Source organism: Lolium rigidum, chromosome 7 (assembly GCF_022539505.1).
Source record: "Lolium rigidum isolate FL_2022 chromosome 7, APGP_CSIRO_Lrig_0.1, whole genome shotgun sequence".
Taxonomy (NCBI): Eukaryota; Viridiplantae; Streptophyta; class Magnoliopsida; order Poales; family Poaceae; genus Lolium; species Lolium rigidum.
Window position 1 is genome coordinate 224455095 of NC_061514.1, and position 11560 is coordinate 224466654.

The 11560-nt window shown below is 45.8% G+C and overlaps 1 long non-coding RNA gene across 1 annotated transcript; it reads right to left on the reverse strand.

Moving 5' to 3' along the window:
- Positions 1-350: 350 nt before the first annotated feature.
- LOC124678302 lies at positions 351-900 on the reverse strand. Its single transcript, XR_006994409.1, has 2 exons — positions 549-900; positions 351-456 (listed from the first exon to the last, which is right to left on the reverse strand). It is a non-coding gene; the product is annotated as an uncharacterized LOC124678302 (long non-coding RNA).
- Positions 901-11560: the final 10660 nt, after the last annotated feature.

Genomic DNA, 11560 nt, shown 5'->3' on the forward strand with positions numbered 1-11560 from the left:
GCTCCAGCGCCGCCGCCCGCTGCCGCTGCCTCTTCTGCTCCCTTCTATCGACGGCGGACAGAGAGGTCGACGCGAGATCGCGCCCATCATCCTCCACCGGCGAACTGTAGTACAGAGCCAAGGATGATGTCGCTCCTGCTGCCGGTGACTCGTCGTCGGAATCTTCCTCCGGCGAGATCGCCCAGAACCGCCCTCGCGTCGCCTCTAACGGTCCGCCGCTATTTCCGCTCATGTGACACAGCTGACAGGTCACTACCGATGCACCTTGGTACACAAGTACACAACAGGATTAGTAGCTCTGTTTATGTGCATACATAGAAAGAATGGTAGTTGAATTTGAGGCAGCCGTAGGTCTAATCTGGAGGCATAAGTTATTTTCGATTTGTCCCTGACATCATCTAATCTGACATATCGGACCATATAGCCTCATCTATGCAAATTTGTGTTCAATCTTGGCTGACAAAGAAAAAAGTGCACATATCAGGTTTTGCGGAGGCCATAATGAAATTCGTGCACGCTGATTAAACATGAGCAAAAGCTTCATGTACCTTGCAATTGCAGGGGATGCGCCAGTACACACAGAATCTGAGGGTGAGGCCGCCGAAGTCACCAGCTATCGCCACCCAACGGCCGCTCGTCCCCTTCCGCTCGAGTGGATGTAAGTTCTGTTGAAGCCAATCACACCACGCCGCCATTGCCGCCGCTTCGGACGACCGACCACGTGGCTGCTGATTTCACCCGCCGACGAGGACGCTAACACAGTCAGCGCAGAGCACGCCTACCTCTCGCCGCTCGCTTGGACACCAAGCCTCCCTACCTCTCGCCGCCGAACGCCCACCCGCTCGCCGCTGCCCAAGTTCCGATTCCCCAACCGCTCACTGCCGATAGGAGTTGCGGGGGTAGTGGGCTAGCTCCCAACCACACGACCCATAAGAAACTGTCTGTGCAAAAATATTACACGAGGTACATGTACTGCGACCTGAAGTGGTTTCAAAGTAGCATATGCCATAAAATTATGTCGCACGTTTGTGACGTTGTGCAAGTGATCAGAGGTCCCATGTGTTTCTGAACAAAAACTTATGTCGATTTCGCGTTTTTAGGTCGTCTGGGGCGCGTTTGGTAGCCTGGGCCTGATTCGTGGCTCACTGGCGCAACCATGCAAGCACACTTGCGCGTCCAGAACGAGCCACGGGCTGAATTGACCTGTTGTTTGGTAGGTCGGATTGTATCGGCTGGGCCAAAAATGACCTTCTGTTTGTTTGCCTGCAGCCAAGCCCAAAACTTCATGGAGATGATATTAGGCTTGTTTGGTACCATCCAGGCATGTCTACGGTTACCTCTTCTCTACGACGGGTAGCCTTACCATGCTCTCACCTCCCATCACACAGAAATCACAGTTCATGATAGTTGCAATCAGTTCACGAAATCATCTCTAGCTACTGCGAATGGTAGTTCATAACACAGTGCTCCCTAGCTACTACGAATTGCAGTTTATCATAACGGGGTCGTTCAACATACGGGGATCGAAAAGGGTTCGAGAAACAGGGGATCATAGGGGGTCTTCTTCTTCTTCTTCTTCTTCACTTCTTCACTTCTTCTTCACTTCTTCTCAGATGGTGGTGTTGCCTCTGGCTTCCCACATTGCGTCTGCCCACTCTTGCCTCTTCACCTTCCAGGCACCATTGTCGCCTGCTTCCACGCCATGGCCGGTCTTCACTTCATCAAAACTGACAACCTCTTCGAAGAACTCATCCTCGCCCCAACCTAGGATCCAGTTGTGAAGAATGCAGCAAGCAAGGACCAGCTTTACCTGAGTGTCAAACGTGTGGAACGGTTTCTGGTCAAGGACCTTGAACCTGTTCTTCAGTGCAGCAAATGCCCTCTCAATGGTGACTCTAAGGCTTGAGTGTCTGAGATTGAACAACTCTCTCGCATTCAGAGGTCGGTGCTTCATAGAGAACTCGTTGAGGTGGTATCTTGTTTTCCTGAAGGGAGGTAGAATTCCAGGTCGGCATGCATATCCAGTATCTCCAAGGTAGAACTTGCCGTCAGGGATTTGCAACCCATCAGGCCTTGACAGGTTGTCGGCCAGGATGCTGGCATCATGAGCTGAACCCTCCCACCTAGCAAGCACGTAGGTGAACCTCATATCAAAATCCACAGCTGCAAGAATGTTCTGGCTGGTGTAGTGCTTCCTCCCGCGGAATGCTGCAGACATTGATCTTGGTACCTTTGCAGTGACATGAGTACCATCAATAGCCCCAATGCAATCCTGTAAAAAGATTAGCACACAATCAGGTTTCTCACAGTAGAACACAATCATGTTTTGTCACAGTACTACACATTAGATAGGTAGAAGAAAGATGATTTTGTACTCACCCTGAAATAGGGGAACCACCTATAGCTGTTCTTGATCTTGGTTGGTGTGTTCATTGATGCTGGCTTGATCATTTCACCTCTGAGCTCCCCAATTACGTACAACACCTGCTGGAAGTACCTAGAGATAGTCTTCGTGGATCGCTGATACGTCTCAAACGTATCTATAATTTCTTATGTTCCATGCTAGTTATATGACAATACTCACATGTTTTATATACACTATACATCATTTTGATGCATTTTCCGACACTAACCTATTAACAAGATGCCGAAGCGCCAGTTCCTGTTTTCTACTGTTTTTGGTTTCAGAAATCCTACACAGGAAATATTCTCGGAATTGGACGAAACAAAAGCCCACGGTCTTATTTTGCACGGAGCCTTCCAGAAGTCCGAAGAGGAGACAAAGAGGGGCGACGAGGCGGCCACACCCTAGGGGGGCGCGGCCCCACCTCTGGGCGCGCCGCCATATGGGGTGGGCCCCTCGAGCGCCTCCCGACTCTGCCCCTTCGCCTATATATTCTCTCCGTCGCGAATACCCTAGTACCGAGAGCCACGATACGAGAAAAGTTACTGTGACGCCGCCGCCGCCAATCCCATCTCGGGGGATTCAGGAGATTGCCTCCGGCACCCTGCCGGAGAGGGGAATCATTACCGGAGGGCTCTACATCACCATGCCCGCCTCCGGACTGATGCGTGAGTAGTTCATCATTGGACTATGGGTCCATAGCAGTAGCTAGATGGTTGTCTTCTCCTCTTGTGCTATCATGTTTAGATCTTGTGAGCTGCCTATCATGATCAAGATCGTCTATTTGTAATGCTACGTGTTGCGTTTGTTGGGATCCGATGAATATTGAATACTATGTCAAGTTGATTATTGATCTATCATATATGTGTTATTTATGTTCTTGCATGCTCTCTGTTGCTAGTAGAGGCTCTGGCCAAGTTGATACTTCTAACTCCAAGAGGGAGTATTTATGCTCGATAGTGGGTTCATGCCTCCATTGAATCTGGGACGATGACGGAAAGTTCTAAGGTTGTGGATGTGCTCGTTGCCACTAGGGATAAAACATCGATGCTTTGTCTAAGGATATTTGTGTTGATTACATTACGCGCAGTTCTTAATGCAATTGTCTGTTGTTTGCAACTTAATACTGGAAGGGGTGCGGATGCTAACCCGAAGGTGGACTTTTAAGGCATAGATGCATGCTGGATAGCGGTCTATGTTATTTGTCGTAATGCCCTAATTAAATCTCATAGTAGTCATCATGATATATGTATGTGCATCTCTATTTGTCAATTACCCAACTGTAATTTGTTCACCCAACATGCTATTTATCTTATTGGAGAGACACCACTAGTGAACTGTGGACCCCGGTCTATTCTTTTACATCTGAAATACAATCTACTGCAAACTCTGTTCTCTGCTGTTCATCGCAAACAAACATCATTCTCCACACCATACGTTTAATCCTTTGTTTTCAGCAACCCGGTGAGATTGACAACCTCACTGTTAAGTTGGGGCAAAGTATTGTGATTGTGTTGTGTAGGTTCCACGTTGGTGCCGGAATCTCTGGTGTTGCACCGCACTACACTCCTTCGCCAACAACCTTCACGTGGCCTTCATCTCCTACTGGTTCGATAACCTTGGTTTCTTACTGAGGGAAACTTGCTGCTGTACGCATCACACCTTCCTCTTGGGGTTCCCAACGGATGTGTGCTTCATGCGCCATCAAGCATTTTTCTGGCGCCGTTGCCGGGGAGAGCAAGACACGCTGCAAGGGGAGTCTCTCACATCCAATCTCTTTACTTTGTTTATTGTTTTGCTTTACTTTATTTTATTTTCTGTTTTGTTTGCTTTCCTTATATCAAAAACACAAAAAATTAGTTACTTGCATTTACTTTATTAGTTTACTTTTGTTTATTTCATCATGCTTCACCCTAAGTTCACTTTGAAAGATATATCGGTAAGAAGTGGGTCTATCATTGGAAGAGATAATATAGAAGAATTTTTCACTCATGTTAGTAGAGTTAAAGATTTTGAAGATAGATCCTTGGTAGAACTTGCTCCTAATTATGAAATTGCTACTGCCTCTTTAGTGCACATGTTGGAAGCTAGATTTGTTAATCTTAATCCAATAATGCAACATGTGTTTCTTACACTCGGTGATATGGAAGAAGGAGAGAAGAAAGATTTTGTTTTAGAAACCCTTCTTAGAGAATTTGGTGATGTATCTAGAGAAGCTAGGAAAGTCTTTATTCGACATAAGATGCTAGGCTTTTGTACCAATTTTGCAAATATCCTTGAAAAAAGGAAAAAAGATAGGCTAAGATACACTAATAAAGCCAATTGTGAGGGGGAGATTAAAATACCAATACCTTATAAACTCATAGGAATGCATGAGGCATTAGAAAAGAATTTTGATTGGATTGTTCCTGAAAATTTATTTGAGGAGGATAGTAAGCCTAAAGGTATTGAAAAAGGAGTTTATTACATAGATAAGATACAATGCATAGTTGAGAAAACTCCAAACACCTCTGTTGATGCTTCTTCTCTTGATAATACTTGATTTGCACTTTCTGCGCCTAGCTGAAAGGCGTTAAAGAAAAGCACTTCTTGGGAGATAACCCATGTTGTTTTTATTTTTACTACTGTTTTGTTGTGTCTTGAAAGTTGTTACTACTATAGCAACCTCTCCTTATCATATTGTTGTGCCAAGTAAAGTCTCTAATAGTAAGGTTGATACTAGATTTGGATTTCTGCACAGAAACAGATTTCTTATCTGTCACAAATTTGAGTAGATCTCTCTGTAGAAGAATCAAAAAAATCTGCGAAAATTCATGCGTGATCCTCAGATATGTACGCAACTTTCATTAGTTTTGAGCTTTTTCATCTGAGCCTGTTAAGTGCCTCTAAAAAATTCGTCTTTACGGACTGTTCTGTTTTGACAGATTCTGCCTTTTATTTTGCATTGCCTCTTTTACTGTATTGAGTGGATTTCTTTGTTCCATTAACTTTCAGTAGCTTTGGGCAATGTCCAAAAGTGTTAAGAATGATTGTGTCCCCTCTGAACATGTGAATTTTTGATTATGCACTGACCCTTTAATGAGTTTGTTTTGAGTTTGGTGTGGAGGAAGTTTTCAAGGGTCAAGAGAGGAGGATGATATAATATGATCAAGAAGAGTGAAAAGTCTAAGCTTGGGGATGCCCCCGTGGTTCATCCCTGCATATTTCAAGAAGACTCAAGCATCTAAGCTTGGGGATGCCCAAGGCATCCCCTTCTTCATCGACAACTTATCAGGTCACCTCTAGTGAAACTATATTTTTATTCCGTCACATCTTATGTGCTTTACTTGGAGCGTCTGTTTGTTTTTGTTTTTGTTTTAGTTTGAATAAAATTGGATCCTAGCATTCCTTGTGTTGGAGAGATACACGCTCTGCTTTTTCATATGAACACTGGTGTTCTTAGCTTTATTTTAATGTTCATGGCGAAGGTTGAAAATCGCTTCGTTGATTGCTATTTGGTTGGAAACAGAAAATGCTTCATGTGGTAAATGGTATATGGTCTTGAATAATTTGATACTTGGCAATTTTTTTGAGCTCTCATAGATCATGTTTAAGCTTTTGCATCATGTAGTTTAAACCTATTAGTGGAGAACTACTGTAGAGCTTGTTGAAATTTGGATTGCATGATTGATCTCTCTAAGTCTAGATATTTTCTGGTAAAAATGTTTGAGCAACAAGGAGACAGTGTAGAGTCTTATAATGCTTGCAATATGTTCTTATGTAAGTTTTGCTGTACCGGTTCATACTTGTGTTGCTTCAAACAACCTTGCTAGCCAAAGCCTTGTACTGAGAGGGAATACTTCTCGTGCATCCAAAACCTTGAGCCAAAACCCATGCCATTTGTGTCCACCATAACTACCTACTATGTGGTATTTCTCTGCCATTCCAAGTAAATTGCTTGTGTGCTACCTTTAAAATTTCATTCCTTGTCTTTGCAATACATAGCTCATGGGAAAATAGCTTAAAAACTATTGTGGTATTGAATATGTAGCTTATGTATCTTATTTCTTATAAGTTGCTTGTTGAGCGGTAACCATGTTTCTGGGGACGCCATCAACTTTTTACACCTTTGTTGAATATCATGTGAGTTGCTATGCATGTTCGTCGTGTCTGAAGTAAGGGTGATTTCTCATGATTAAATGGTTTGAGTATACATATTGTTAGAGAAGAACATTGGGCCGCCAACCAAAGCCATGTATCATGGTGGAAGTTTCAGCTTGGACATTAATCCTCAATCTCTTATGAGAATATTATCTGTTGTTGAATGCTTAAGCATTAAAGAGGAGTCCATTATCTGTTTTCTAAGTTGTCCCGGTATGGATGTCCTCAAGTTGAGATCTATCAAAACTGAGAAATCAAATGCGATCTATATCCTTGGACCTTTGTACAGGTGCATAGAGGTACCCCTTTGTGACAGTTGGTTGAAACATATGTAATGCAATGATAATCCATGGAAATCCGAGCTAATTAGGACAAGGTGCGAGCACTATTGGTATTCGATGCATGAGACTTGCAACTTATAGGAGGTTTTATGCATAACACATATGAATTATTGCTACCGTTGACAAAATTGTTTCCATGTTTTCAAAATAAAAAGCTCTAGCACATGAGTAATCCATGCTTCCCTCTGTGAAGGGCCTTTCTTTTACTTTATGTTGAGTCAGTTTACCTACTTGTTTCCATCTTAGAAGCAAACACTCGTGTCAACTGTGTGCATTGATTCTTACATGTTTACTTATTGCACTTGTTATATTACTTTATGTTGATAATTATCCATGAGATATACATGTTACAAGTTGAAAGCAATTGCTGAAACTTAATCATCCTTTGTGTTGCTTCAAAACCTTCTATTAAGAATCTATTGCTTTATGAGTTAGCTCTTATGCAAGACTTATTGATGCTTGTCTTGAAAGTACTATTCATGAAAAGTCTTTGCTATATGATTCAGCTGTTTAGTCATTATCTTTACCATTTCTTCGAATCACTTCATTAACTTCATATGCTTTACAATAGTATTGATCAAGATTATGATAGTAGCATGTCACTTCAGAAATTATCCTTGTTATCGTTTACCTACTCGAGGGCGAGTAGGAACTAAGCTTGGGGATGCTTGATACGTCTCAAACGTATCTATAATTTCTTATGTTCCATGCTAGTTATATGACAATACTCACATGTTTTATATACACTTTACATCATTTTGATGCATTTTCCGGCACTAACCTATTAACAAGATGCCGAAGCGCCAGTTCATCTTTTCTGCTGTTTTTGGTTTCAGAAATCCTACACAGGAAATATTCTCGGAATTGGACGAAACAAAAGCCCACGGTCTTATTTTGCACGGAGCCTTCCAGAAGTCCGAAGAGGGGCGACGAAGCGGCCACACCCTAGGGGGGCGCGGCCCCACCTCTGCGCGCGCCGCCCTATGGGGTGGGCCCCTCAAGCGCCTCCCGACTCTGCCCCTTCGCCTATATATTCTCTCCGTCGCGAATACCCTAGTACCGAGAGCCACGATACGAGAAAAGTTACTGTGACGCCGCCGCCGCCAATCCCATCTCGGGGATTCAGGAGATCGCCTCCGCACCCTGCCGGAGAGGGGAATCATCACCGGAGGGCTCTACATCACCATGCCCGCCTCCGGACTGATGCGTGAGTAGTTCATCCTTGGACTATGGGTCCATAGCAGTAGCTAGATGGTTGTCTTCTCCTCTTGTGATATCATGTTTAGATCTTGTGAGCTGCCTATCATGATCAAGATCGTCTATTTGTAATGCTACGTGTTGCGTTTGTTGGGATCCGATGAATATTGAATACTATGTCAAGTTGATTATTGATCTATCATTTATGTGTTATTTATGTTCTTGCATGCTCTCCGTTGCTAGTAGAGGCTCTGGCCAAGTTGATACTTGTAACTCCAAGAGGGAGTATTTATGCTCGATAGTGGGTTCATGCCTCCATTGAATCTGGGACAGTGACAGAAAGTTCTAAGGTTGTGGATGTGCTGTTGCCACTAGGGATAAAACATCGATGCTTTGTCTAAGGATATTTGTGTTGATTACATTACGCGTAGTTCTTAATGCAATTGTCTGTTGATTGCAACTTAATACTGGAAGGGGTGCGGATGCTAACCCGAAGGTGGACTTTTTAGGCATAGATGCATGCTGGATAGCGGTCTATGTTATTTGTCGTAATGCCCTAATTAAATGTCATACTAGTCATCATGATATATGTATGTGCATCTCTATTTGTCAATTGCCCAATTGTAATTTGTTCACCCAACATGCTATTTATCTTATTGGAGAGACACCACTAGTGAACTGTGGACCCCGGTCCATTCTTTTACATCTGAAATACAATCTACTGCAAACTCTGTTCTCTGCTGTTCATCGCAAACAAACATCATTCTCCACACCATCCGTTTAATCCTTTGTTTTCAGCAAGCCGGTGAGATTGACAACCTCACTGTTAAGTTGGGGCAAAGTATTGTGATTGTGTTGTGCAGGTTTCACGTTGGCGCTGGAATCCCTGGTGTTGCGCCGCACTACACTCCTTCGCCAACAATTTTCACATGGCCTTCATCTGCTACTGGTTCGATAACCTTGGTTTCTTACTGAGGGAAACTTGCTGCTGTACGCATCACACCTTCCTCTTGGGGTTCCCAACGGACGTGTGCTTCACGCGCCATCAATCGCCTGAATGTGTTATGGATGACTCTAAACCTCTGGTTATGACCGACGACATGAAGAAATATTGCGACTTGTTCTTCGATAGAGGTGTGGATGCTATCAGTCAGCGGTCCTCTTTCCCTGAACGTTTTCACAAGTGCATAGAAAGGGGCTCTTCTCATCCGTAGCATCTGGATGGCCTCTACGTTGTTGCCGTTGTAGATGTTGTTTAGGTTGGCAATCCTCTTCTGATCTCGTTGTATCATAGGTTCGTAAGTCACACGAGGAAAAGAAGCATGCCTAACTGCTCTCTTGTGCACCATCAAGATCCAGGCTTGTACACAAATGATGAGTGTTGCGGCGTGATGCACAAGCTAGAGTTGGTCGGTCTACGCAAACAAGATCTATGCATTACGAACGGTCTTATCGAACCCAACTATTTCTACCAACATGAATCTAACACTACAGTAGAGCAGAGGAGTTTCCACTTACCTCTGTCATGGTGGACGAAGGACAGGGCCGAAAGCTGCCGCAGATGTGCGCAGGCTCCGCCGCGCTGCAGAAGAGGACCCTTGTCCGACGCCGGAGACCGAAGGGAGATGCGCGCTGCCAGATCTGGGTCGCCGCCGCCGGTGCGAAATTTGGGGAAGGGAAATTTTGGGAGGGGGCTGATGGAGAGGGTCACTGAAGAGGGAGGTTACTCCTACCTTTGCCACGCAACACCGCTGGGATTTCGGCTTCTCCCACCATGCCGAGGTGGAGCTCCCACGTGAACGGCGTTGTCGATTTTCGTCTCGCCAGGGTCTAGCCCTGGAGAAACTATCAAACCGGGCGTTCCTCCGGGGCCTGTCCCGGGGTGCTTTAAAACTCGTGCTATGCAAGAACGCGACTGCGCCTAGGGAACCAAACGGCCCAAAAATGCTGGGTCGATGCGAGCCAAGGGGCGCCTAGGCTGCCAAACGCGCCCCTGGTGACGCGCGGGGCTGCTGCGCGCGGTGGAGCGCACCGCACGGATAAGAGAATCTTATGTCACTGCCAAAAAGAAATTACGTCGCTTGGGCTGGTGCGCGCCGCGCGTGGGTCGGAAGAAGCAGCAGGTGGGCAGGTCTAGCGGGGAGCAGAATAATATTCTACACCCAGAGAATCAAATAGCTCGACTATATAGGGTCGCAATATTCTAAAACCGGTGCTCAAAATAATATTTTGAGCATCACCTCTGCTCTATAGGGGGCGCGGAGGCGCACAGAAAAACCAAAAAAATCCCCACTACGCAAACATTATCCCCAACCCGGTGGCTGCAATGGCCCTCCCGTACCGTCGCTTGCCGGGATCCCGCGCCACCGCCCGACGACCTTCCTCGCCGCCACCATACGGGCCTCCGCGCCGCCGGCCGACCACCGCCGCCCCCGCCCCGGCCCCGGCAACCACCGCTGCCTTCCCCGGCCCCAGAAACTGCGTTGCCTTACCCGGCCCCGGCAACCGCCGCCCGTCTGCCCCGTCCACAACAACTGCCGCCGCCTGCCCCGTGCCCGGCAACCGTAGCAGCCGCCTGCCCCGACCCCAGCACGCACCGCCTCCTCCCCGCCAGCGACATGAACCCTGCGCCGCCGGCGACGAGTTCTCGCGCACTGCCCCGCGCCGCCGGTGACGAGTTATCGCGCGCGTGTGCTGCCGCTCTGGTTGCTGTTTCTTCTCGTACGCATAGCGCGAGCTGCCTCAGCTGTACGCGCAGGCACGCAGCACCGGTTGCTCTCTGTTTCTTTCTTCTAGCGCGTCTTGGAGCAGCGCTTGCTCGATCTGTTCCTTGGTTCTTTAGGGCATGATCAATGGTGGCATACACAACTCGTTGCTCCATGTAAAAAAGTTGTCAGAAGCAACATGATCAATTTTATCTCTCCAATGGAAGCTACAACTTTAGTCAGAAAAAAGAGAGAAGGGACCCCACAAATATGACACTATGTCTCTCTTTCTCTCTCCAAAAAGCATGTTTTTTAGGCTTAAGATCCCACTTCTTGAAGAGGAGGCTGCCTCCTCATCCGAACCTACTTTGGACCACCCGAACCTAGTTAAAGGTGTGTGGCAGCAGCTCTAGGGCAGTGCATTGGGCATGCCCTCATACAGCTGCAGCTGCTCTCTTTTTTCTTGGATTCCTATAGGCTATAGTGGTTAACTGTCCCCAAATAAGCTAGTGCTCTGTACCTGCTTGTTGATATGCCAATGAGAACGGATGGTAATTTGTCTGTTTCCCTGCAGTACGACTCTTTTGTTTCGTGGCAGTACAACTGTTTATTCATCGAAAGTATAACTGTCGAATGGCGTATTTCTCTGATTCTCTCTCACTACTTTTCTGTTTCACGGCAGTACAACTTTTTATTAATCAAAAGTTCAGTTATTTCACCGCAAGCAGTGCGTGCTCAGATAACCATTTCTAAAGTTTTGCACCCCTCAAGAT